Raw genomic sequence first — 27,754 nt, forward strand, 5'->3', positions numbered from 1 at the left:
GCTACCTGTTCCGTAACGGCTTCCTGCGGACTTTTACGGGCGTCCTGTGCAAGGAAGGCGCCGAAACTAAGCTAGATGCCCGAGTACAATTGCCCAATGAGAAAATCGCTATTTTCATAGAGGACGTGACTCGCCTGTTCAGACACGTCAATCCCGATATGCCAGAGGAGAAGAAAGTTCTCTTCTTGGTGAGGGGTGTCAAGCAAGAGATATCCGCGGGATTCATACGCAACTGGCCCAAGATGGATGCTGCATTTGTTCGCGGGGCCACAACCATTGAGCAGACGCTCGATATACCGACACGGCAATATACCCGCTGAGCGCTGACCAAAAACTATACCATGTTCAAGCACTCGGAAGCGAAGACCTGCGAGAGACCATCAGAGCGGTATTTGGCGAGGAACTGCAGAAATTCTTTGCAAAGTCGCAGCCTAAAGTTGCCTCAATCACCGGCATCATCAAAGAAGAGGGTAAGCGATCACTTGGGGCTTACTTAAGTGCAATCATCATCGCCACAGTCCCAGTCGCAAGCGATGACATACGCCTCCGTCTCCCGCCACAGGGCCTTATGACGCTGCGATTCCCTCGCCAGATGCCACCACAGCCGCCGTGGTAACCCCGCCCACCCATCAGCCAGCGAAACGCACCGACAAAGACAGGCATTTGGCGCGCCCCCGACCACCGCCTGCTCTGCTACCAGTGCGGAGGAGCCGGCCATGTGTACTGCCGATGCCCATACCATGATTCGATACCACGCCCATACCGAGATCATACGCGCCGCGTCTATAGCTTGGGGAGCGACCTCTTGACATCGCCGGCTATCTCGCCGCCACACGTTGGAGATCTCGATGACCGTCCCGCTCGCCGTCACCAGGCCGCTTGCCTGCCACTGCAGTGCCGACCGCACACTGGCTCAGCCCGGTGCCTGTCTGCAAGCTGACATTCTGAAAACCAAAAACAGCAACCGATGGAGGTGCTGTGGTCAGCAAGCATCCGCCGACGGCTAAAAATCCTCGGCCGACGATGACAAAGCTTCAAGATCTAGCTCGACGACGTAGCAACAACATGCCACAATCTAGATGAACAGTAAAGCAGAAAATACATGGGCAAAAGAAGGCCTGATGACGTGATGTACCAGCCGCTGGTCGACGCAACGCAGGCGTGATCCGACGCCAAGACCAAACTGCAACGCAAAACAAAGAATCACCGATCTCGACGTGCTTCTCGACGGCCATGCTGTGACCGCTTTAGTAGACACAGGGGCCGACTTCTCTGTCATGAGTGGACCCATCGCCACTTCTTTGAATGAAGCCCTCAAATTCGGACCCGCTGGAAGACACCTACTAATGCCTATAGAATCTGCACGACAAAAATTATCGTTCTTGACCGGACCTACTCTGCCACCTTGAAAAGGATAACTAGTCAGTTTTGTTCACATCAGCATATAGTGCTTTGATAAATTTTGCAAGGTGTAATACAAAAGTAGGGAAATCGCAAACAATGTTATTCACAATATCAGGAAAGCGTCAATGCAAACACAAGAAACTCGAAGCAAAAATTTTATTTAAGATAGTCTTTGAAGGACAAAGGTTCTCCTTGTTTTGTTGCATCTTTATTTTGTTGGTGGCACTGATGAACACACATATCTTCAGGCAGTTCTGCTTCTGAAAAGGGAATGAAAGAATATGTAATTGACTATATTCTATTCCAAATGAATACTCTGTTTTATTTGCACACTACAGGGGAACCAGGATTCGATGTTCTCCAGCGCATAAATCACTCACGAGGGTGGAGGCCACTTATTGGAGACAGCCCCAGACAGGAACTTTCCCAAACCTAAACCTACTGAGGAAAACGTACGTAACCAGATACGCAACTAAATGGGTCGAAAGCACACCTTGTATCACATTACATGAGAATGCAAACTTATAACAGCAGTCCCCAAAACCACAAATCAAAGTGCCGAGCAATGGGATGCACTGCTGGCCATCGACCGCTGCGAAGACCCAATTGGTCTCGTGCGGCGAGCACGCAGGTCAGCTGAGGCCGTTGGAGCTCTGGACAAATGGCCCCACCTATGCTATACCCAGTCAAGAGTGTCCAAGAAGACCCTGGCGCACTACAACAAAACAAATGCAACAAATAAATACAGAGATAAATAAATATTTTTGATTGTGATGCTGACTGAGTTGCCGGTTTATTTCCTTAGGAAAATTCTTTTGGTAAGTAGTAATGATTGATTAGCAATCGATTCGCCCATCTCAGTAAAGAATTCAATGTTATAATGAGAAAAAAAACCCTATAGTGCTGCAATACAGTAGGACGTGATAATCTAGGGCAGCAATATAGGACACATTAACGCAATCTGAAGGACCACGCTGCATGAATGTAGCAGCAAGCTTATGTAGGTACCCTTGCTTAGGGAAAGATACGCCTGTTCAGGGAGCCCTCCAGGACGTAAACTTTATCTCATAGGCATTCTTTACAACGAAGCTGTGTACGGCTAGCCGATTTGTCCGTCCTTCTCTTGGTCGCCTGTACGGCAGATACTCCTCCCGCGCCACTCCATCCGCATGCGCGAAAACAAAAACAGAAGGAGAAGAGAGGCGTGCGATTGGCTGCTCCCGTACGGACTTCGTCGCTTTCCGCCGCAGCTGAGCGCATGCGCTGCAGTTTCTCTCCGACTCCGAAATGGCTAGGCCACGCATCATACGTCATCCTGGGCAACAGGCAGCTTGCGATCAACAACGCCACAAGCAGAATCGGAAACGAGCTTGTCGAGGGCGTGCCAATGCTGCAGCCCGGGTATAAGAACAGGCCTGTGCATTCAAGCACAAGCAGCAACTGTGTTCCGAGGATCTGGCAGCCTACCAAGCCGCCGTTTAATGAACCGTCGGGAGACACCCAATCATAAACAAAACGGCCACGCGTTTCAGCTTAGCTGGTTACCACCATCTGCACGGAGTGCTTGGCCGGTCATGGGTTCTTTTTATTCTTTTATTCTAATTTTGAGTTACCACCTAAATTTCGCGGAAAGTAGGTGCAGCCGAATGTGAACGAAGATGGGGCAATGCAGGAATTTTGCAAAGCGCACCTCCATCAGTGTCACAGGCGCAGTTTCCTACAAATTTTACTAGAGAAACAGCGAGGGTGCGTTCGGTGAGATACCATGGGACTAAGGAGCAGTACTTGGCCATGTGCAATGTTTGTTATTTTCGCTGTAGACAATCTTATGAGATATGTTGCATTTCATCGTTCTAACTTTCCAAGAAATCGAAGCAGCAGACGATCTTATAATGTCGGCTTATGGAATTATAGACAACAGAAGACCAACGTAGGCGCTGCTGAAATTCCTCTATTCAAGAAACTTGGTCTAATGGCTCAAACACTAATGCGCTTTTTTTTCATGTGTGAATGTGCAGATTTTTTTTTTGTGGGTCTCTCTTTTAACTTTTTCTTTCTGACTACCCTTACTCCTCCCGAATTGTAGAGTAGCACACTGGGTGCCTATCTTGGGAATAACCTCCATGCCCTTCGCGCCTCATTTTTCTTTCACACAGACACAGCAGCAAATGATTGCTAAAGGCATGCGAAAATAAGACAATAGGTTCTTTAGGATAAGCACTTCAGAAGTCAGAAAGCTATTGGGAAGCCATAAAGAGGAGGTTAAGGCAAATTCATACACAAACGTTATAACATAATGTTTAGGATTGAGCGGCTGTCTATTATCTTTGGGAAGTGAAGGCGCGTAGTTGAGACGCAATATTTTCCAAGAATAAAGCTTCGCTACAGTAATCAACAGGCACATGTTGTTAAATTATTCTGCACGGAAATGTACTCACAATTTTTAAGGCCTTTGAAATGTGCTCAGCTGCCTGGTAAGGTTGCGTGCGATCATGGTACCTGGCGCGAAGAGAAAGTTTTTAGAGGCATTAGAAAAGTATGACAGGTGGCGGGCGCTGCATTGTGGAATTCTCTAACACCACGATCGGCTGCGCAATGATCTCCGTACCGCTTCCGCCAACCAATGGGTCCTGTGATTTTCCGATAATTGGTCCAGCTTGTTTCAGCGCTTTTGCTGCGGCCGATGATGTCATCGCTGCTGCTAACTTGAAGATACCCTGCATTGAGTAAAAACAATTCAGTTATTGAGAAGCCTGCGGCTGTGTTAGCTGCAAGCAAGGTAGCAGCTCTATGCGCTGCAGGTAATAGCGTGAACTTCCAATTGATTGCATACTTACCGAAAACTGCAACGACTTCAAACTCTAATACAACTGCTTGCCCACCCTGAATCACTATAGGAATGATGTGGCGCAGTGACGTAAGGTACAATATAGGAAAACGCTTACATGTGTAGGCATGTGAATACGCATCTAATGAATATTTCAATACGAGAGGAAGGTTATGTAGCGCAGAGTAACTGGCCATTGCCATGAGTTTATAATGCTTTGTATATTGTAATAGGAGCCCTATAGAGCTTACGGCGATGCGCATATTCTATTGCTTTAACCTGACTGTTACAAACACTTTAATACAAGAACACTGAAGCTGGCGCATTTATTCTGTAGCGTAACTTCTTCAAAGAAACACTAAAAGGAAGTATTTCGTTAACTTAGATATTAAAATTAGGCTTCAATACTAGCGAAATTATCATTAGTGTTGGAATGGAGGCTTTGAAAGCGAGAAAATGTCGAAAATGATAACTCAGGGTAGCGCCTGATATCTTGGACTCTGGTATCTGTCATGTGACATAAACATTGCCTCATTCACAGACAAGGGAAGACCGGGAAGTAACATGGAGATTATGTCAACTCGAATGTTTCGGCGCGTGTGGTTTAAAGTGAAGTCCAGCAGCCGAAAAATTGTTGAAAGTTTTCTGCATAAGAAAATCTTATACTGGCACGGAGAACTATTAGAGGACGCTTGAGCGTCACCTTTAAGAATGGAACGAGATAGCGTTATCTGCTCTCGTTCGCCATAAATTTCCCTTAACCACCTCATTCCTAATTAGGATATTTGCCATTAGTCATGTACATATCAATAAATGCATCTAACAGATTCAATCAAGTTAAAGAGAACAACGCACACACTAATATCCACCCCTAACGTCACCGGCCATTAAGACACACTGAAAACGGCTGCTGGAAAATGGGTTTGTGCCTGATTTTGTGCGTAACGCAATTATGTTTACAGTCCGACGCTATCATGTCTGTAGGGTGTGTGTAATTCGTGCTTGAAGAATTTTCTCACGCATTTTAGGTTGATAAATTCAGTTAGTTTAGTAACGACTCTGCGCCATCCGGAAGGCACGCGTGCTTTGGGATGCGTAGTTCGGGAGGATTTTTCTGTAAGAGACAACGCCGCATACGCCGTCACTTGATATTCTGCATCGTGGGGTACTTAAAGCTATCGCGTGAGAACGATTGAGATACTTCTAGATGAACATTTTACATATTTAACTTGGCTTAACACATCCCTTTAGTTTGTCTTTATTCCATTCCACCTTTGTCTTCGTCTACAAACATTCATCAATACGAATGGCAACAACGAATAACAGTGCGGGTTTCTAGATTCCGCTGCATGCATATCTGTATATCTATCCATGGGGGACATTGCTGCAGACGGGTGAATTTTGCACTGGTTAACAGCGCAGCTTAATTCGTGAAGAGAAAAAACTGACATCCACCCGCACGTAGCACGAAACTACAAAGGAATCCAACGGCTCTTAAAGGCGTTGATCCTGGTTTCAAATCTCCAAACAGGGAAGATTTTTCTTTGAACCACGAAGCTTTCTTTCTCAGAAACCCGAGTGGGTTTCCTTTTCAGCTTCGTGCTACCTGTCCTCTCCTCCTCCTCCCTCCCTTTGCGTCATACTGCAGAAGTGATTTGGCATATTCATTTTCCTTCCGCTTCTAGTTGTCGAAGAATTTGCACTCGCTCCGCGATCGCATAGCCTCCTGGTTAGCTCGGATAGTAGAGCGGCCACCTCCGAAATAGCGTTGGCCCGGGGTTCGAATGCGGAAGCAGGATGAATTTTTCTTCAACTACGCGGCTTTGTTTCTGAGAAACCCATGTGGGCTGGGTTTCCTTTGTAGCTTCGTGTTACATATGGGTGGATATCAATTTTTCCTTTCATGAACCTTCCTCAATCTTGCGGACTTCCACAGAATTGATTTGGCACAAGACGCTAGGACCCAACGTGACAAAAGACGCTAAGATGTACCCACCGGTTTCTTCAACTCAGTCACAGTGCTAGTACTTGTCTTTCCCACGACGACATGGTGTTTGCGGACTCCGAGAGCGGCTGTGGGCCATTTGCTTCCGGGTGTAGGAGGAAGAGCTGTAGGTTTAGCAGAAGACTTTGTTTTCACGATCTCTAGAGCCTCTGTGTTTTTCGTCAGCGCAGTAGGAGCGGCTCCAACGACGGTGGAAGATTTAGCGACCGTGACGGTTGGCGAAATTGTCTTGTTGCCGGGAGGAAACTTCAAGATTACTGGAGGTGGCTGCACCGAGACAGCCGATTTCGCCAGTTTCACCTGTGCCCCAGCAGACAGCGAAGTTCTTACGCTGGGTGCATGTTGAGTCACTCTAAGAGCACCCTGAACAATCTTCTTTTTAATTTGTCTGTAATGAATCTTCGAGCCAGCGGCCATGGAGGCTCGCGTCGGTGTTTTGTGTGAAGTTGGAGCGCGAGTAGTGGGAAGAAGCTTAGTCGGGATGGAGTGTCGGTTATGTCCATGAGACGTTCCATTGTAAGAGACGGTCATTGTCGAATTGGTAACCGTAGTTTGGGTAAAATTCTTTATAATAGAACTTCCATTGCCTTTTGCTGTGAGTAGTGGTGCTTGATAGACACTTGGAGGCCTGGTGATTGTGACGGCCGTCTTGGGCCGTCTCTTAGAGATTTCCTTCTTCGCAACTTGTTTCGCTGGACGCGCCGTAGTCGGTCGTGACGTTACCAGTGCCATGAATGGTTTTGCGGTGGGAGACTTTACGAGCACGGTGGGCGCTGTCGGGGCGACCACGCGCGGCGAAGGAATGGAATTTTCAAAAACTTGTTTGGGAGGCAACGTAGAAGGTTTTGAAGGAGCTGTTGTCCTCATTGTTGGCGTCGGAACGAGCACATTTACTATTGTGGGGGCATTTAACACCACTGCGGCAGGTGGCTGAACTGAGCTGTGTGCTATACTTGTCGCTTTCGCTGTCGGGGTCATAGTCGTATCTGGCGAAAGAGCTTGGCTAAATGAAACTGGTGAAGGTGCAGCGATTTGAAGTAAGGTGGGGCTAGGCGAAATGATAACCGAATGTGCGTTGTGCATGTTCTTCGCAGGATACTTAAGAATTTTTAATGAAAGCTTCGTCGAAGTCGGCGAAAGTGTGTGTATATCCGCGATATCCGAAGGTGATCCAATATGAAACACGCTGGGACTAGTGGCAAGTAGAACTTTTTGTGTGTGGTGCGTATGTTTCTCACTTTTTCTGGTACCCTCCCCGGTATTTCTAAAGGCAGGAGGAGGAACTTGCGGGGGTGATTTTAGCGCATACCGTGGCGGGTCTGGAATGTAGACTACTGTCTTAGTCGGTGTATACGCGATGTGCGGAATGTTGCTTGTAATTATAGTCGCTGCCTGGCTTCCCTCGCCTGAAGAGAGTTGAGAGGTGGTTTTCGTAGTATTTCGATTCAAAGTGATTGGGGGAGGATTCAGTCCACCATTCCTAGAGGTGGGAGGAGGAGCATGCGGGGGTGGTTTTAGCGCATACCGTGGCGGGTCTGGAATGTAGACTACTGTCTTAGTCGGTGTATACGTGATGTGCGGAATGTTGCTTGCAATTATAGTCACTGCCTGTCTTCCCTCGCCTAACAATAGTTGAGAGGTGGTTTTCGTAGTATTTCGATTCAAAGTCATTGGCGGAGGGTTCACTCTAGCATTCCTAGAAGTGGGAGGAAGAACATGCGAGGGTGGTTTTAGCCCATACCGTGGCGGTCCTGGAACGTGAAAGACCGTGTTGGCCGATGCATACGTAACGTGAGGAACCTTAGTTGGATTAGGAGTCGCTTTCTTGCTTCTTCCGCCTGAAGAAAGTCGAGCCGTTCTGTTCGTAGCGCGCGGACTCGAAACCACAGGTGGAGGGGAATCTGCCGAGAGGTTGCTAGCCGCCGGAGGTTCAAGAAAGAGAGAAGTTGTCGTGGTCACCACTGAAGGCTCGTGTACAATTTTTGTTATCTCTATCGTTCTTGTTTCAGTGTTGCTTAAGGTGTCTGCAGTAGGCTGAGGACTGCTTAGCTGAACCGCAGAGTACGGTACCTGGTACCAATGAAACCTGGTGTTTGATAACGGCACTGCGGGAATAAAATGCGAAATCTCGCTTTCCTCAGGAGGTACGCTAATGGTCGTGGGCACATAGGAATAAATGCCAGCGCTGAAAATGTAGTCTGGGAACACAGCAGCGACTAGGCCCAGGAAGATGTTAAGTGACCCCTGCAAAGATAGAAAAGTGAAGTGCTTGTATTCCTACTGAAAAGGACCATGGAGGCGGCGAAATGCTGGGTTTATAGTGCTGAATACTTTACACAACTAGTAGTCTACCATGACTTATTTATTTATTTATTTATTTATTTATTTATTTATTTATTTATTTATTTATTTATTTATTTATTGTACCTTGAAGGCCCGAAGGCGTCACAGAAGGGAGTGGAATGAAGTACAGAATATGCACAGAGAAGTTATAACAATAAAAAAAAATAAAAAATGAAGATTAACAAAAGTCTTCTTCAATAGTAGTTCTAAAAGCAGATTTATCGGTTATGCTAGCAATCGAGGCCCGGCAGATGATTCCAATCATTGGTAGTTTTAGGAATAAATGAATACAAAAATAGGTTCGTGTGACAATGTGGAGAGCTCAATTTATGAGGATGGTCAATACGAGATTATATGCATGCAGGCTCGAAGAAAACTTAAACTTTTAATTTCGGATTGTGGTAATAAATTTTGTGCAGCACTGATAAGCGTGCTAACTTGCTACGGGATAAGAGGAGAGGGAGGTATAAAGCAGTGTACATAGACGTTACGCTTGATGTCGGGCAATAGTTAGTAAGAATGATACGTGAGCTGCAATGTTGTATAGATTATGTTGCATTTGTTAAGTTACGTTGGCTAGGACCAAAGAGGCATATTCATGCTTAGGACGTACTAGTATTTTTTACAGAAGTAGCTTTATATTAGCGGGGGCCATAGATAAATTGTGATGTAGGGAACCAAGCATGCAGTTAGCATTGTTAATGATGTGGTTTATGTGTGTTTGCCAGGAAAAATGCCAGGAATATTATGTGGACGCCTAAGTATTTATAGGAAGTTACTTTTTCGAGTACAGAGTTCATCAAGAGATAATTCGATAGGTTACAGGGAGCAGTATTGCGGGAAGTACTCAGTAGTTTGCACTTTTGGCTGTTAAGTCACATTTTCCAAGTTTCGCACTAGTTAAATACGTTGTCTTGACCAGACTGTAACATAAGAATGTCAGAATTTGCTGATATTACTTTGTAAATTACACAGTCGTCTGCAAATACCCTTATGGAGGATGCTTCAAGGTTAGGAAAATCGTTATTATAAATGAGAAAAACAAGGGTCCGAGAACAGAACCTTGCGCAACCGCGGAAATGACAGTACAAAGCAAAGAGTCGAAATTGTTAGTAAAGATAAATTGCGTTCTGTGTATTAAGAAGTTTTCAATCCATGTGATAATATTACAGTCAATATTGAGTGTATTTAATTTTAGATAAAATAATTAGTGAGAGACCACATCAAATGCTTTAGAAAAGTCTAAGAAGGTGTCAATCCATTATCCAACACGGCAAAGATGTAATGTATAAATGAAATAAGTTGAGTATCACAGGAAAACGATTAACGCAACCTCTGCTGACAAGATGAAAAGAATGAATTTGTTTCTAGGAAGCTAATGAAATTAGGCTACATTATAGGCTCTAGAATTTTGGATGGCGCACTTTTTAGAGAAATCGGCCTGTAATTTAAAGGTGAATGCACGTCGCCAGACTTAAATAATGGAACCACCTTACGGACTTTAAAATCCTTTGGTGATGAGCACGAGAGAATAGACTGCGAAAAGATGTCGCCCAAAATTATAGAAGAGTACACTTCGGTGCTTATTTAGAAACTTGGAATCAATGTCGTCTATTGCTGATGACGACGAAATTTTTAATTAAAGACTGCGTGGATCCAGTGCGCGTAGTTGTCTCAAGACTAGTATTACATGTATTTTACAGGAAATCGGGGTGCCTGGCCTAAAGCACTCGAAAGCGTTAAATGCGAGTTTTTACGATGCTTGAGGTATACTGAAAAGTTCGCTAAATATGGGGGACGAAGCATCGCATAGATTAAAAGCGGAGCGCGGTATGTGAACAGACTATTCACAGAGATGGCCAAGATAGCTGAATACGCGCAACGTCCCGATGACCCTCGTCCTCTTCGTTAGTCCAAGGCGTTGGCTCGTAGCAATATATTTCGAGTGAAAGTGGAGAATGTCAGACGTAGCAAGCAGAACAATTTCGAAATGTGGGGTCGAATGGGTAGCGCATCGGGATGCTGTGCTGAAGTAAATGGGTTCGAAACCAACCAAAGGACCAGCTTGGGTCACTGAGTATGTGGTAACGTGTACGCATGCGCCAGTCTTCAACGAACAACTTTCGCACCGACCTGAGACACTGTAAATGCGAGCCTGGGTAGCTGCCACGCTTCAATAGAGCTTTTTGACACGGATTTGGAGCAGTGAGTACGTGCGACTCATTATGTCGTGGTTTTCAGCAGACCTATTTGATGCTTTGGCGACTGGGCACATTAAAGGTTCATCAAGGACAGTAAGGCGACGCAATAGCCAGGCTCTGTCACAAATTCACTTGTTGTGTCCTGCTTTTCAATGAACGCCTTTTGCACCAACGCTTTAGCGTGGTGCGCAATGAACGACCCTCTCACCTATGCGTCATGAATTAAGCTCCTCGATGAATATGTCCCCAACTTGCATCGCTGAATACGCGCCACTGAGACACCGCCACAGCACGCTTCTCGTCAAGGAGGCCACACGCTAACTTCTAGGCAGTGCCACTAGATGGCGCTGTGTGTCTCAAAAGAAGTGCGAGAAAGGACGCCGTTTGCCGCACGACGCGTCCCTCAGTGTTCACACGCACCGGCGTGTTTCGCATCTCGGTGGCCACGCCCAGGCTTCATCGCGACTACGCTAGATGTCGCTGAGTGTTCTTACGGATACGCGAAGGAGTCCAACTGTAGAACAGACCTCACACATGACTCGTTTCGACAGTGGTAATACGTTGCGTCGCTACCTTGGTTCATGTATAATTTGTCGCTGAATCAAAATGAGCATACACTCGTATTTTAACTCTTCACAGCTGTTGTAAGAAGTTAAATTTCAAGTTGTTTCTCTGCCTTTAATGAACCAAACTTCGTAGCAACAAAAAATTTGGTGAGAGAGGGGAACATGGCATGGGTTGCGTTTACCAAAAGTTGGAAGCGCATAGATCTTTCGCGGAAACAATAATAAAGTGTTTTACAAGCGTATTTTAGGAGCCACACATGAAGATTTCCTAGTGACCTCAAACAACTTAATTGACACGAAGTTGACATTTTGATAAAAATACGTGGCATTCCCAGCGTAATGTGTGGGGAAGGTATTAAGAGTTTCAGGAAAATATTGTTTTTACAAAAATTCCTTCCGCATGTGTCTGAAAGCGCTCTACGGCCCTTGCCAGGTGTGTAGCCGAATGTCCAGTGAGAACTCTACATCGCACCGAGTTTGCATTTGAGAAACATGACACATACGTGAAGTATAAATCGTAGCGAAGCCTTTAGCCTCCAGTCCTAATTATAAGATTTGCTAATAATTGCTTGTTTATTTCCTAACATCGTGGGTTATAAGAGGAACGCATTAGGCTTAATTGTCCACTTTCCCCAGTTAGCTAATTAGGGCACCTTATTTATAATTGAGAAGTATAAGTAGAAGTTTATGGATAATGCGTAGTGGAAGCTCTTTTAGGGACTAATTATATTTCATGCAGTTAATAACGCAGTGAAATACGTCGGAGCGATATAACTGTGTTTTGCCGTATGGCGCACAATTTAGCCACTGCGGAGAGAGTGCTTTAATGCCTTATAGATGAAGTTTTCATAAACATGTGAAGACAAATACAGCCAATGAGCATTCCGAATGTAATAGTAAAGTGCTCTTAAGTGGCATACTGCCGTTGTCCTGTATATTTTCCATTCTCTTGAACATATTCTATGTCAAACTTAGGGCAGGTTAAATGTTAAGTGTGACATAATGTTTACCGCTTCTCAGTTAAGCAGGACCATTCTTAATATTTACTGTACCCTCGATTTTGTTTACGTTCACGAGCCTATACAAAACGCTCGCAATGTGCATACTAAAATAAAATGAATAATCTTTTATATATTTAATAGGGGGAACATTAAGGGTGCCTAGGCAAAGTTCAAAAGTTTTAGGTTCACTACGGCACGCAACGTAGCCCACTGTCCTTGTGAATCAGAAGGCACTGAGATCGTATTTGGTTAAAATAGTGGAAACGTTATGGCCGACACGCGGATGATGGTACCATATGGACCTCACAGCGCAGTGTTGGAGACATACAACGAAAGTTGGAAGAAGCGGTAGATAAAGTGGACGAGTACCTTGCAGACACGGGACTCCCCTGAGAAATCCTACACTGAGAAATCAGAGGTTTTCCTTTACAGTCCCACCCTCAAGGGCAGGCCGCCTAAGGGATACATCAAGGAGAGAGAGAAGGAGTAGATACAGGTTCGTACGAAGGATGACGGCAAACCTTGGCGGCAAAGCACGTGGCCAAGGTTACCAACGCCTTTAAGCTGATCAGGAAAATCCCGAACGAGTATCATGAAATGAGGGAGGCTTGCACTGTTACGCTCATTCACTCTTTTGCTGTAAGCCACATCATTTACGTAGCTGCGCACCTTAATCGGTATGAGGCAGAAAAGGACAAAATCAGTACGCTCATAGGCAAAGGTCTTAAGCAGGCCATAGGCTGGCCCGAAAGCACCAGCAAAGTGAGATGAATGCAGCTGGGCTTGCATAATACCTTAGAATAATTGATTGAAGCTCAGCAGACAGCTCAGTTGGAAAGCCTAGACAGCACCCGGACTGGCAGAAGTATGCTGGATGAATTATGAATAAGTTAGAATAACCAGTAAAGTTCCAATGTTGCGCTGGCCAGATAGATCAGGAGCAGCATTCACATCCCCAATTTACCCCAAAAAATGCACCCCGGAATTCAATCAGGGCAAGAGAACGAGCAGAGCCAAAGCTGCACTCAAACACTATGGAAACGACGATGAAGCGCCATTCGTGGATGCCGCGGAATATTCACATCAGCAAGCGCTTACAGCAGTAGCAACTAATACAAAGCAAAAAAGCGTACACTCGTGCTTAATCAAAACCAGGGTATCTGAGTTTGCCGGGGAAGTTGTCATCGCTCGGGCTATCGCTTCTCCAAAATACAGATATAATACTAATGAATCACAATTGGCTATGGAAAATTATGCCAGAGGACACATATCAATTGAAGTTGCAAGAATTCTGAACAGTAAAACCAAACACATATCATCTCAGCAATCTTTCGACAAGAAAATCATCTGGTTCCCAGTCCACACAGAGTGCTAATCCACCGCCACCCCCAGCCTTAACGAGTCTGCCCATCCTCTTGCGCGTGGACTCAGTAACTGCACCCGATTATGGGGGGCTCTGGCCAAGCGGGAGATGGAACGGAATATGGAGACTTTTCTCATTAAATGACATTACCGAATTCTATTGAAAGTCGATGTGTATATATCCACCTCCTGGCCCAACATTGGACAGGCCTCAGGCGCTTGACTGGAGGTACCATTAGACAAGAAGTTACATGAACCACGTAAATCTTAACGGCATGTTTCCGGAATTATACCCTGATTCGAAATGTAAATTATGTGATGATAGAGGAGCCACCCTAGAGCATATAATCTGGGAATGCGGGATGGTTCAAAAGAGAACGCAGTCCCAGCGGATGAACTAGGGGTGTGGTGAAGAGCCGCGCTGACTATCTCAGATCGCCAGGACGAACTGTTGGGCGACCCTATAAGCCCAGGAAGCTACGAGAGTCTCTCTGCTGCGCCCGGTGCGGCCCAAACCCAGGCCATCAATTTTAAGGATATTAGTAAATTTCTCACATACACACGTTATACGAGATTGTATCAAAATAATTTGAGACTGGCTCTGTTTTGAAGAAAGTAACTCTTCGTCTGCATTCACAGGCTCTCACCTTTGATATCATCCCCTTGTGCGGCAGTACAGAGCTCGAAGCATTGCTATCAATTTGAGAACATGTGCGGGCCATCTTTCTTTAAGGAGTTGAGCACCCTTCAGCCGACTCGAGCTTGATTCAGGAAATCGGGCGAAATGGACGACTTTTTAGCTGCGTTTTTACTTTCGGGAATAGAGGGAAATAAGCAGAAGTCAAATCTGACGAGTAGGATGGAAAAGATATTGTTTAAGGCCAGAAACTTGCGTGTGCGGAGTGATCTGTGAAAGGATGCATTGGCGTCTGCTACATTGAGCCCCCCGAGCTGCCCACATCGGGCGCTTTTCTCCAAACAGGTAACGGATTTTATCAATTCCTTAGATTTAGCTTGACCTTAATTCGGTATGTTTCTGAAATGGAATATCATGCTGAAAGGTCACCACTTCAACACGCGCCTGCATAAAACAAGCTTGAACTACAGGAGGCCGCTCGACTCTTCCCGGAAAGACGTCCGGACATATTCTCAGTGTCAGGAACGCTGGAAGCACTGTATTGCTGCGGAAGGGTATTATTTTAATTGTGAGAGAGTTTGAATGGATATAAATAAATTATTTCCTTCAAAACTGAGTCAGTGTCGATACCCCTTGATACCACTTCCCATGTAAAGAACGCTGCAAACTGCCAAGTCATATGCGGGCAACATTTTAAACTGTGTGGTTTAGTTACAGGACACTTTAAGCCTTACTACAACTACTCGAAACAAACAGCCAGCCTGAAATTCGCACGGTGATTCTGCAAGGCCGCACAGGTCTGTTATCGTTGTCATTCCTGTGGATCGCCTTTGTACCGGGGGAGTGAAATTTTCCTGAGGCACCTTTTTTGACGTTAAAAGATAAAAAATTTAGATGTGACACTAAACTTAGTCACCGATTTCGTTAAACACTGTCAATTGAAAAAAATGTGGACGGAGTTTGAAAATTATTGTTTTTGCCTTTTTACAAGCCCTCAGACGCTGCGAAAATGCATGCACTGTGGAATGCAGATACTGGTCCTTGATTTCGTCCCACGCCTTCTGACGAGCGAGCTGCAGGTTATTGGAAATTTAGGGGGCGAACCGCAGGCCGTGTGCTCAAGCAGAGAAAACAAAGAAATGTTTGTGAATTTAAGTCATGCGAACGAGAAGGCTGCTTTCGAAAACTGATAAGGTCTGCAAACTCATTGCTGGAGTATTGCTGAACCCTCTGAACACGTCGACAGTCACCCTTAGAAGAAAGAAGGACTCATTCTCAATACCAGCATTTCTACTGGTGCTGAAGTGTCTTTCCGACAATGTCATTGTTTACTTTCACTCCCTGGTAGACGTTAGCGTTGGTGTCTAGCCAGTGCAGGAAAGCTTTGGCCGAGGCCAGCTTCCCTTTATGACTAACGTGGGAACTACATCTATTGGCTCATTTGAGCAATGCAGCAGGGGTTCTGCTATTTTGACGGCTGCAACTCTCTGACTGGTAAAATTCTTTCTCCTCATTGAACAGCACGGCATGTTGGCGTTCCTTGCAGAAATGTTTGAGAAACGTACGGTAATTATGAGGGTGAGTTGCCATCATGAAATCGAATGCGAGCCCAGATAGCGTTTTGCGTTGTTTCTAGCCAAATTTTAACTGATGCTGAAAGCCATTGCGAATTTCCTAGAGCTTCGCTTAATTTGGTGCTTCATGCGCAGTCTGACATTCCTGCCTATCTGTACCCATCCACTTCTGACTCGACGACTGGCGAACCTGAAAGCATTAGAAAGTGAACTGGATTGTTCTTTTGCCAAACAACAGCAATTTCACCAATTTTCCTCCGCCAGGTTCAAGACACTTGAGAGTGGAACGATTTTGATCCCAACGCTCATCACTGCACAAGCGTTGCCGTCATGCCTTGCTAACCAGCACAGCCCTGGAAGACCAGCTTGTCCTGATCTCCAGGGGCCAGGCGGCTAGGGAAGCATATGGTTCCCGTGAAGAGGGAACCGCTTCCATCGACTGCGTCTAAGAAAATATTGAGCTCGACTCAATAAAGTTGTTTCTCTCTTTGTTTCTCTGCACCTGTCCGGGCACCTCTCATAGCGCGTAACAGCAGTTGTCAAAGATGATGCATGGCGCCATGTTGGCTCCGTTTATTGTTAAAATGCAATAGGGGGAGTTTGATGACAACGGTACTCCTATCGCTTTCAGTGCATGGCATTTGATCGAAAGTGTCAATGTCTTTTTGTTTTACCTTGCGAATTTTCGGGCCTGGCCTAGTATCTAGGTTTGCCTAATAAGAATATACAGCGTATTATCTATCTGTACTAAGCAATCGCTAGAGTTTTGTTTTAAGGGGACTAATGCGATAGGTTGTGTTTTCTAAGCATGATGCAATACTGTCAAATTTTTCATGATATATTAACAAGGACATAATAAGATGGGCACCTCATTCAGTATGAATGGAACACTGACAGTGAATTTTTGTGAACCATAATAAGTGTGCACAAACAATTGGGAATTGATTTTTTCTGGAAGTAAAGAAGCGTCAGGTGCAATGAGCTCTTAATCTGAAGCAGGTCGGTAGGACTCTGAATTCACGAAGGTTTTCTTCTGTATGGTCCTCCATACTGGCTTCTGAAAATTACCGTACTTGTAAGCTGTCCTTCCGCTTCTTTAACGTGGATACATTAGAATTCAAGGTAATTTGAACGTTAATAAAAGCAGCCATCCGTTCATGCTCTAGTGAAGGATAACTGTTGTTCACTTGATGTAGTTTCAAAACTTTCATAATAGCGTTTTATTACGTTGGCCTGAGAAGAGTTCTTTAGAAATGACACTAGCAGGAGCATTTACTGCACCTGCCACGCCGAGGACGTTAAGTCATCTTGGAGCGCTATTAACTTTTTTGGTGGGATGTTTACTTTCACTTTAGAATAGAAGTAGGTTCAACTCCCTGGCCGCAGCAAGGCAGCGATATGTGCGTATTCTACGGGCTACTCTAAGTAAAAATAAAGACATTTTATGGGCCCACGCGTCAGATACAGCCCAGACAAGTGTACTTTGTGATTAATGTTATGCAATATATTCAACACACTAGTCAACGAGAACAGAGCATTGGAAGCATCGAGATGTAGGGCTATCACGTCAAGTAATTCTAAACTTTTATATTCCGATTCTGCAATCAGTCCTCCACGATTGGACAAAAATATTCAGGTCGCCCCTATTTCATCTGTCTGTCACGCGACGTCACGAAAACCGCGAGAGCTTCCCTTCTGATATAACGTGTACAAACTGATTATGCTTGAATGCACCGAATAAAAGAAAAATAGTCATTTCTGATCTGGCGCATTTACTACATTCGCCCTCTGATATTGGTCAAAAGCTTTCGGCTGCGTCCGCTTCGTATGTATTTCCCGCGACGTCACAAAATCGCGAGAACTCAGCTCATAAAAGTGACTTGAACGTATTAAAGACAGCTTATAGTGCCAAGCAAAACTGATTTTTTTTTTAGGCATAGCCGGAAGCTGCCCCGTTCCTGAAAGAATAGAAGGTAGCGGCCTGCCGATGGCTCAGTCACTGACTATTCGTACCTGCCAGACAGCATGGATTTATTAGCGTATCATAAACATTACATATACCGTTATTGTGGTCTTCCATCACGTATAGGACATCACTCTGCTAACCGTTCTTTGCTGGGGATCAGTTTTAGCGGCATTCTTAACCTTCCGTTGCATGCTGCCGCGATTTACGACCCGCCACTGCAAGCTAAGTAAGGGGAAGCGGACCAATCGCAGTCGCAGGCACCACTGTCCCCGGCCGGTTATCTACTTTCACTGCTCTGGTTCTGCCCCATCGTTACCCTCTCCACTTCGGCGTGCTCCTTGCCTCTTGTCAGCCTATTAGACTTAAAGAACTGCTCAATGTAGGCAATGATATTCGCCTCGAAAGCAAAAAAATATGTGACCCCCTATAAACCAGGAGAGCGTTTGATTAGGCTTTTCATGCAACGCTGTAGGTTACCGCCCGATGCTTGCGCCGGTGGTTACGTAAATTTGACCTGAGTGGATCGGAAGAAAAACGATTCAAATAGTTCTAGGTTCTAAGTTATTGTAAGTTAGTTGAAAGCAATATTTTTCGACAATACATGGTTTGACATGTTTTTATTGCATATACCAAATTTTCATTCTTGCTTCATGTAATATTACTTCGCATTTCAAGTTATTGTTGCTTGTTTAAGAAGTATGTTAATGGTGACCAATAGCATATTCAGGTCACCGCAGATGTTTCACCATTTTTGGTAACAGTAAACTGAAATATGTTTTCCTAGCGCCATTAGATGTATCCCGTGTGTGAGCTTTCCGGTTTCAAGTGCTCCGATTCCGAAATATCTCTAAGCGTCATTGGCTTAAGCTTGAACTCGGTCAGTGTAGTGAAAACTGAGGGCGAATTTGTAAATGACAAAGTACTATAACGGAGCATTTTGTGAGGTAAGTTATACGCGGTTGCTGCCAGTTCTCACATTGGACTATTGAATCGCCGAATCCACACAAGAAACAAAAACACTTCCGTGAAATGCGGTGAGCTCGTTATCGATTCATATCTATTAGCAGTTTTTTATCACACTAATCATAGTCTTCGTTGATGTGCAACATTTCAAATATAAAGGACTTTTCCGCTAATGTAGTTGATCCCGGGAATGAAAAAATTTTCGCCGATACATTGTTATGGAACTTTAAGTAATATTGAATGTAGTCGAGATGCAGAACTACGTTCCTTAGTTGTTCTTGCGAAGTTCTTTTTTCATCTACGGAGTATGTACTAAGAGCGAAAGGATTTCACGCCCTTAGAGTACTAACTGGAGTACTTACTCGCATGCTTGCTCTATTGGGTACCAGGAAAAAATTGGAAAAGCAAGCTGTGGGTATACGAATTCAGTGCAAGAGTGCCTTTTCTCGTACTTGTTGTTGCACAAGAATTTGGATGAGAAACAGCTCAGGCTATCAAAAAATATAAAAAAGGATGAAGATCCGGTTCTGCTTTCTTTTCCCTATAATGTTTCGAGTTTTTATTTAAATATCGGTAATAAAAAAATGCCTATAAACTGCATGCAGTAAATAAGTACAACTTATGCGCTACACAAGGGAAGAGCTGCTGAGCATTCGCTATCATATACCGTTTTTCGTCTTCTTTGTCGCATTATATGAGAAAAGGGGTAACCGAAGGGTCTGATTTGTGTTAGTCCAGATCGTTTGAAGCCATCAGATAACTCGGCTTCATTATCTATTTGCTTCATATGGCTGTCACATTATGGTCTCCTAAAGTGTATGGAGTGGTTTTCACGGCCTTTGAAAACTTTGAAAGAAAGTTTTTGCGACTACTGTTATTCTCGAAACTTTCAAGATTTGAGACTGAGCAAGCACCTTTTCTTTTCCTCCCGTTTTTTTATTCTCGCACAGCTGTCCAATCTCTATGACAACGTCACCTATCTTGGACTTTGACAGTTAAAATAAATTTATGCTTACAGAAGGTGCAAGCATGACATCAGGGAAAACATCAATTTATTATACCCACGGGCGCTAATGAATGCCTTAAGTGGGAAATTACTGAATTTTGAATTCCACGACACGTTAGGGTCGTGTGTGTTTTACCACTTAAGACCTGGGCGTTAAACTGAAACTTGAAAATCATCGCAGCAGTGAGGCGAGCTTTTTCCAGCATTTGTGACCAGTGTGGGGAAACATGAATCGTGTTTGCTCGAGTAATTACAACAGTAGGCGACACCCCCAGGCAACTAGAGATGGCACTAAAGAAAACTTACCATTAAGCAAGTCATACGACATTAAGGTCGCCGATACAAGCAGGAATATTGGAACTGCCTTGCGACGTTCTATATTCGTGTGTACGTTTCGCTGGTTGTCATCCTAAAGCGGGATGTCCAAAGATGGTAACGAAGGCTTCTGCCTTGAGTGAAGAAAAAAAATCTTGCCGTCAAGAATGAATACCTGTTTTGTTTGCTGTGCGGTAGAGTTCCTGTCAAACATTTACTAGAACTCTAGAAATAGTTTTGTGCGAAAATGTACTTTCATGTTTTTCTTTTGTCAGACGATGTCTACCACCTGCAAAACACAATAAAACGACGAGAGTTAATCATGAGCCACTATTAGCAGATGTGTACAGTTCACACCTTCTCGAAAACGTCATTATTTCAAAGCCCTTGCATATACTTATGTCGTGATTGATGAGTTCGCCAGGGAGAAAGGTGTAGGAACAGTTTACCCTCGGTATTTACTTTTGGTGGGAAGTCATCCGCTTAAAATCACCAACATTAAGGCGGAGCCGCCGCTCACACACAATGCGTGGTTATAAGGGTCCGAAATGGTTTACGAGGAGAGATGCGAAAATAGCGGTGTTCAGGCGCTGCATAAGCGTAACAGCAAAGAAGAAAAGATCTGATATGCAATAAAGCTAAGTCACATCTCTATAGAGCTGTAGCGCTACTGCTAAAGCTGTACGAAGAAAATGTGCCAAGGAGAGTTCTACAACATCATCTTGACCAAGTGTAAAGTATAAAAAAACGCATACACAAGCAAAAACAAACAAAAAGAAAATATACTTACATTCTTGGTAGTGCTTCGAAACTGCTGGTTTGTTCTTTTTTTTAAGAACGAGTGCTCTGTCGCTCTGCGTAGTGCACTGCTTTGAATTTCAACCTCCCCTTGAGATTGACAGTGAAAGATTGACCCGGCGTTAAGACAATGCTGGGATGTATGGAAAAGGCTATTCTCTTTTACTGTTATTTTGCTGCCATCCCTTAGGTACAGGTGCCTCCTTTCTATGAATCGTCGGTAGACGAGTTCCTATAAATTGTCGTCATTAATAACGACAGGCACCATCAGAGCAGTCCCGTTCTTCAGAGTCTCTGGAGGAACTGAAGCAAGACCATGGTGAGAGTTGTTCTTCTCTAGTGAAGTAACATATTGCACTGCATCGAGTGGTCGCCGCGTATAAAACGGTGGCTTTCTTCTAAGAAGTGGCGATTTCTGGAGCTTATTCTGTGACCAATAGGTGTGAGTTAAGGTTCCATGCAAAAAATGCTTTGCGTTGAGGATAGTGAACGTGCTGACAAACTAGTGAAATAACTCTTCAATAAAGAAAATGTCTTCGCACATTTGTAAATGGAAGGCCTACTGTTGTGAAAGATGTGAACGTGGTACATCCAAGGACAGTTTAGCGATGATACCAACGGGGAGAATCTAATCACTGGGGCTGAAGCGCGAATCAGCAAGTGAGCCAACTAAGGGCCTGTTACCTTCTGGAAAACTGGATTGAGATAGAGGTAAAGAAAAAAGCGAGGTATTTTACAGAGCCTCTGAGGGCTATTGCTGAACATTTAATGAATTTAGTTACTTTCCATTACCTCTCACAGCTATTTTGAGCACCGACTCGTCTTCGCAAAACCGCTAAAGCCATCCTTCATCTTTGTCGTGCTAGGAGAGGTATACTAGACAAAGATCCCGTAGTTTACACTTGGACGATATATCAGACCACACGCTAATAACTGATCGCTTAATCTGGGCCACATACCGAAAAAGAAAAAAAATAACTGCGAATTGTTCTCATTTTTAGACGTGCGAATGACGTAGACGTTCTGGATGCGCTGGACGACTTGTTTTCGGATTTTCTTTCATTGTATGAAGCGAGCGATTGTAGTGCCGATAAGCTCTTGCAATTCTTCAAACGTCTCGCGCTCAAGTGCATCAAAGATTTCGTCAATCACAGGACAAAAAGAATGAAAATTAAAAACACCGTGGCTTAATAAGGAGGTTCTTCGCCTTGAACGCAAGGCAAAAAGGATAAGAAAAACGTGCCGGCAACACCTTTCCCAAGCCAACGCACCTAAACTTTTTGACCTACGCCTGGGTCTTAAAGACAGTACTTCAACAGCAAAAGACAACTATTTCAATATAAATATCAAAAACTTTCTCTGTACAGCTCCGGTTAAGCTCCGGCAGCATATTCCTTCTACGCGAAAGTCGCAGTACAGTCTTTCTATTAATGGTCAACATGAAGCTGACAAAACCCAGCTTGCATCGGCTTTTAATCGATTTTTCAGCTCAAACTTTACTCAGGAGGTTAGCAGCCAACGGCACTTCATTCCTATAATTGATGTTCGACCTATTAGTGTTTTTGCCAAATTTGGACTCAAAGAAAACCCCGGGAGTTGATGGTATACCCAGCATATTGTTTAACTACGCTCAATGGTGTTCGAAATACTTATGTAGAGTATTTAAGAAGTCATTATCGCAATCTCAAGAACCAGTCGAGTGCAAGTACGGATGTGGAACATCCTTCCGTTCTCGTGACACCTGCGGCAGAAAGCATGTTCCACGTCTGCCACCAAGGTTTGTGAGTGGTGGCGCTGGCTAGCACTCCCAGGGTTCTACTAGGAAACATAAATATCCAAGAAAGTGGATGGGGAAACTGCACCGCGGTAGCTCATCTGGTAGGACATCGGACGGGAAATGCAAAGGTTCTGGGATATTTCCCCCTGCGGAAAGTTTTTTTCATGCACTTTCATTTTCGTTACTATGTCGTTTGCTTGTTTCATCGTAAAAGGCGCCCTCCCCTCCCCCCCCCCCCCCTCAAAACCCTTGGTTCCCTCCGAAGCCTTGCGTAGGTGAGGCGGCGCGCTTCCTGCTCACTTTCCGCCGTTGTGCGCCCGAGACAGGCACGATCGCTGGCTCACCCTCGCACGCATCCCCTCGTACATACAGCCTAAGACGCGCCACGGCGATTTAAATCTCCCGTGGACTTTATAGGGAACATCACGGTAATGGTGACGCCGACGGAAGAATGGCACCTGGGGTGTTTATATATTTCCTATCGCAATAAAAAAAAAACGGGTCCAAATGACGCTTGCAGGAGCGACAAAAAGAAAAAAGAAAGGATAATGAGAAATTTTCTCCCTAATCAAAATGTTTTTTTTTTTTTGCATAGAACTTAAGTAAACTGTTCCGTGCGCGTCTCTTTCCACCAAACCTAAGAAAAAAATGCTTATTTGTCTGGATCCATGTTATTAGAATAAGGAACCCCATGCTACTTTGGTCTTCTCAGAACTTCCAGACAACACAAAAAACCGCCCTTATCGGCACCAGAGACGTCTTAGGAACGCACGTTTCGATTATCTCGTTTGCCGCGAAAAAAAGAATGTCGTCAGTCATAATTCCCGTCTTTCAGGTTCTGGCATTCAGCAACGAAACCAACGTGAAAACCGTTTCCTTGTGCAGATTCGCGCAAGCCTCTTCATGCTTCTTGCCCTGGCCACCGTCTCTCAGGCATACCCCCCTTTTAGGTTCCGGTACCTGAAAACGAAAGGCGTCCCTCCACGGGGCGATCGACGACCCACCACTAAGCCACCTCCGAAATTTGACACCGCACCGGAAACTTCCTTTCTCATGCCGGTAGTCTCTGTCGGTCCCGTGACACCACCATTTGCGCCCGTTGTCCCAGGACCATTGCCGTTGGCGCTGATACCACCGACGACGTCATTCGTGGCGGCGAATCCGCCAACGACGTCCTTCATAGCGGCGAATCCGCCGGCCATTATACCAGCGACGTCCGTCGTAGCAGCACCAACTCCCTTTCTGGGCACAGTCACTCGACCCGAGAACCTCACCCTTACGTCGAGGCTCTCATCGGGACCGAGCGTGACGACCACGGTGTTCCGGGCCCCCGGCGGCGTCTCGGCCACCAGCGTGCAGCGCGTTGAGGGCTCGTCCACCGCCTTCTTCCGCGAAGCGGACACCCTGATGAAGGTCAAGCCCAAGCCAGTCGGCATCCTCGTTCCAGCAGTTGGCACCGTTCCCCAAGTCGTCCAAGCCGTCCGACCTATTACGCGCAGGCCCCCGATCAGCAGCTACCTCTTTTACGGAAAATAAAATCGCAGTGAGTTACTGCGGTTGATGACTTGCAGCGGAGCTTTTTATATCTCTAGTGCTTTGGTGTCATTGCTGAAAAAAAAAAGTATGGCACGAATATTTTATGGGGTTGCTGCTCCATAAAGCTATTGCATATGACGATATAGCTACACATAAATTTTCTTCGAAGCCAAAGGTTACTGAAAAGCAAAGTCTGGTAAAACATTTTAAAGTGAATAAATGGAGTATTTATGCACATATTGCCTGGGAAATACGCACGATATGCCTGATGATGTCGATATTCAGTACTGGCGTATAATCGTGTGATACCACCGAAAGCAGCTCAAGCAACTCCCTCTCTCTCTCTCTCTCTATATATATATATATATATATATATATATCCAGGATAAAAAGTCAAATTAGCTTCTATAGAGATTACACTGTCGCAAAGTAACGTTTCAGAAAATAGTTAGATATATCCAACCACACCGTAGAGCCTAGTATAGTTGATGTGATAACTTTATTTCGAATCCGGCTATTGGGAGGCCCGGGCCTGGAGCCGCCTAGATGGCCACTGGGAGCTGCCGCTCCCGTGCGGCTTCCTTGGCTCGCTGGATGGCTCAAAGTTGAGCAAGCGACTTCCTGAACATGTGGCCCTTCGTTCGCTATGGCTGGCATGCGGGTGACGTACAAGTTTCTGGAAGAACTAGACTCGTGCTATATAATTCTAAGCTAACCTTCATTTCAGCATCTTGTGCAGTAGAGACATATTGTTCTCGATTATTGCATGGTATAATTTCATATGCCAAGAAACTGCATATTGATTCTCACGTGCATTGACAAGAAAGGCGAAAGAAAAGGCCGAGCAACGGCTGTTAAAGTGCATCTGGTTGGATACCTTAACACGATAGGCGTAGAAGAAGAAAATAAAAGGAAGGGAAAACTCGGTGCACGCATGCTGATGAGCAGACTTGGTTGCCCGATTCAGGCAGAGCGCTTGTGCTAAAGAAGTCAGGCGCCAAATTCACAAACCTTTTCATTCGTAAGTACTCTTCGTCAGTGGCTGGCCACCTTTACTAACATGTCCACCACCAGCGCTCCCTCAAACTTTATCTGAAGAACAATTTCGCAGCAAGCGGTGAATGGGGGCGCAGAAATGTGCTTTCACTATCTTGTGAATCAACGCAACGTGTGGATGGTATCCTTGGACTTGCCTGTGGGTGGAAAGCAAGCAATCGTTCAGTCATTCCAATGCGTTGCAGAGTGATTCTACTTGCGCAGCAGTTCGGAAAAGGGGCCGAATATGTGGTCGACGTTTCTTCGCAGCCGGCGCCGTCACATGCCGCAATTTCCGCCAGCCAGATTACCGTTCAATTGAATTCTGGTGTTTCACGTGCGAAAAGCACGGTTTGATTATGACGCACGCCATAGCGGGGGACTCCAGAATAATTTTTAGCCTCCAGAGGATCCTTAACCTGACCCCAATACGCGGAGCACAGCCATTCTTGTATCTCGCCCTCATCGAAATGCGGCTGCCACGGCAGGGATTTGATACCGCGACCTGGGGCTTAGCAGCGTAACACCATAGGCGATAAGCCACTGAGGCGGATTCAAGTTACCCTTCAGTAAGCCTTCGATATGACAAATTCTAACCCGAACTGACGCAGCAAAGATGCCTCTTGTCGCTGAACTTCAGTTGGTTGGTCCGAATTGCTCCTAAAGGTTTATTTAGTGCAGTCTGGCGTATTACATTTAGAGCATACCAGTATTGTAGCCAGAACAGTGCGCCTGCCAGTAGCTGAGCCTGCCTTTCAGCGTAGGGTCTAGAATGTGGAAACTGAACGCAGTAATATTGTGCAGGTGATGTTCAAGCAGCCTTATTAACTTAAATGTTTATATTTGGTTCGAAGTGTCTGGTTTGCCACTGCAGAGAAATGTCTTGTCTTTCTGATAACCTATGGCGCAAAAGTTGCACTGTTTCCGGCATTTACTCGTAATAAACTGTATGTTACTATAGGGATGACATAGGTGGCTTTGAAGTTCTGAAGATGGCTAATTTTGGGAGGAGTGCCCCAAGCAGAGCCGTAATTTTTGTATTCCTAGGCCTAATGACATGAGAAAGTTTTAAATTTCAGTGTCGAAGCTTCCATAGTGAAACTATGCCGCAACAAAAACTAGTGAGTGTTGTCGAGCAATCGTTATACCTGTGCCTGTGGTCGCTGTATTTTTTATACAAGAAACTTTAGGAAAGGCTACTTTATTGTATTATGATGTCGACTTTTTGGACTTCTTTCTTCAAGCCCTGGAATTTGGAGATGTGCTTCGCGTAGGCTAAACAACACGGAGGAAACAGGTTCATTCCGCGGTGAATTAGTGGTATGATATGTAGACTCAGAAAAAGGGTGGACAGCTGGGATAGGTATGACACTGGAATGCCAATATAGGCAAACACGAAGACCGGCCTTTTACAAGGGCTTGTGCTGTCTCGGTCACTGCGCATATATTTCCGGGCCGGGCTTTCCTGAGGACAGGCCAGTGAGATTTTGGCAAAGGGTCCTGTAAAATTTCACACAAGATTTTTTTATTGCATTATATGCCGTAATTGTGAGTCCCGTGAGCCAACTATTCTTTGTGCTGTTTACGCGCTGCGAGGTAAGCGATGGAAAAGTATAATAGTGTCAGTATAACTGTGCAATCGCTCTTTTCGTGCCAAAGTGGACGCCTCCTGGTTGTCAATTTTTTCCAATATAGTCTGAATTTCTGTGTCACTTGTGCTTGCGCTCCAAACGTAGAGGTGGAGAAAAAAGAGTTTTTTGAGCGTTTTCAGATGTATCTCGATTGTAAAAAAGTACTAGTTTTGTTGGGTGACTTCAATTCTGTTTGTCGTTCGGTAGACTGTGTAAAAGGTTTGCCAGTGCGAGATAAGAGTGCGGAGGTCTTGAATGTTATATTTCACGACCACAACTTAGAAGATATCGGAAGTGTTCTCACAAATGGTGCGCGTCCGCAATTCACACATTTTCAAGGTGATAGCCATGCACGATTGGACAGGCTGTATGTGTCGCTTGAACTTGTGCCACTATGCACATCGTACGAGGTTAAGCCAGTGTCTTTCAGTGACCATTGTCTAGTTATTGCAACCTTTGGTAAAAAAGAAAACAAAAAGTACTTCAAGTGGGAACTTTGGAAACTTAATGCGAAATTGATGGAGGATCAGGCTTTCGTTAAGGATGTAGATGAGAAGCTAAAGAAGCTACTCGCAGTGCAATCTTTAAGTATTGGTGTAGAGTTGGAGGAGTTTAGGCAATTTGTAAATATGAAAACCATCGAAAGAAGTAGCACATTGCGTTACGAAGACAAACAAAACGAAACACTGCTTCGTGAGCAACTTGAATTTCTTACGGGTATAGAATGCTCCCAACCAGGTACTTACACCAAAGAATTGAGAAACATAAAAATTCAGTTAGAGCTGGAAGCTGCCAAAGCTGGAAGAA

At 44.8% G+C, this 27,754-nt stretch overlaps 2 long non-coding RNA genes across 3 annotated transcripts; one reads left to right on the top strand and one right to left on the bottom strand.

Moving 5' to 3' along the window:
• Positions 1 to 1,543: 1,543 nt before the first annotated feature.
• LOC135910927 (uncharacterized) lies at positions 1,544 to 20,315 on the bottom strand. Of its 2 annotated transcripts, XR_010567167.1 has the most exons (5): positions 20,162 to 20,315; positions 6,228 to 8,480; positions 4,013 to 4,121; positions 3,843 to 3,903; positions 1,544 to 1,664 (listed from the first exon to the last, which is right to left on the bottom strand). It is a non-coding gene; the product is annotated as an uncharacterized lncRNA (long non-coding RNA). The 2 variants fall into 2 exon arrangements; XR_010567166.1 differs by having other exon boundaries at positions 3,843 to 4,121.
• Positions 20,316 to 21,178: 863 nt separating this feature from the next.
• On the top strand, positions 21,179 to 24,315 carry LOC135910926 (uncharacterized). Its single transcript, XR_010567165.1, has 2 exons — positions 21,179 to 21,287; positions 23,631 to 24,315. It is a non-coding gene; the product is annotated as an uncharacterized lncRNA (long non-coding RNA).
• Positions 24,316 to 27,754: the final 3,439 nt, after the last annotated feature.

This window comes from Dermacentor albipictus, chromosome 2, assembly GCF_038994185.2.
Source record: "Dermacentor albipictus isolate Rhodes 1998 colony chromosome 2, USDA_Dalb.pri_finalv2, whole genome shotgun sequence".
Classification (NCBI taxonomy): Eukaryota; Metazoa; Arthropoda; class Arachnida; order Ixodida; family Ixodidae; genus Dermacentor; species Dermacentor albipictus.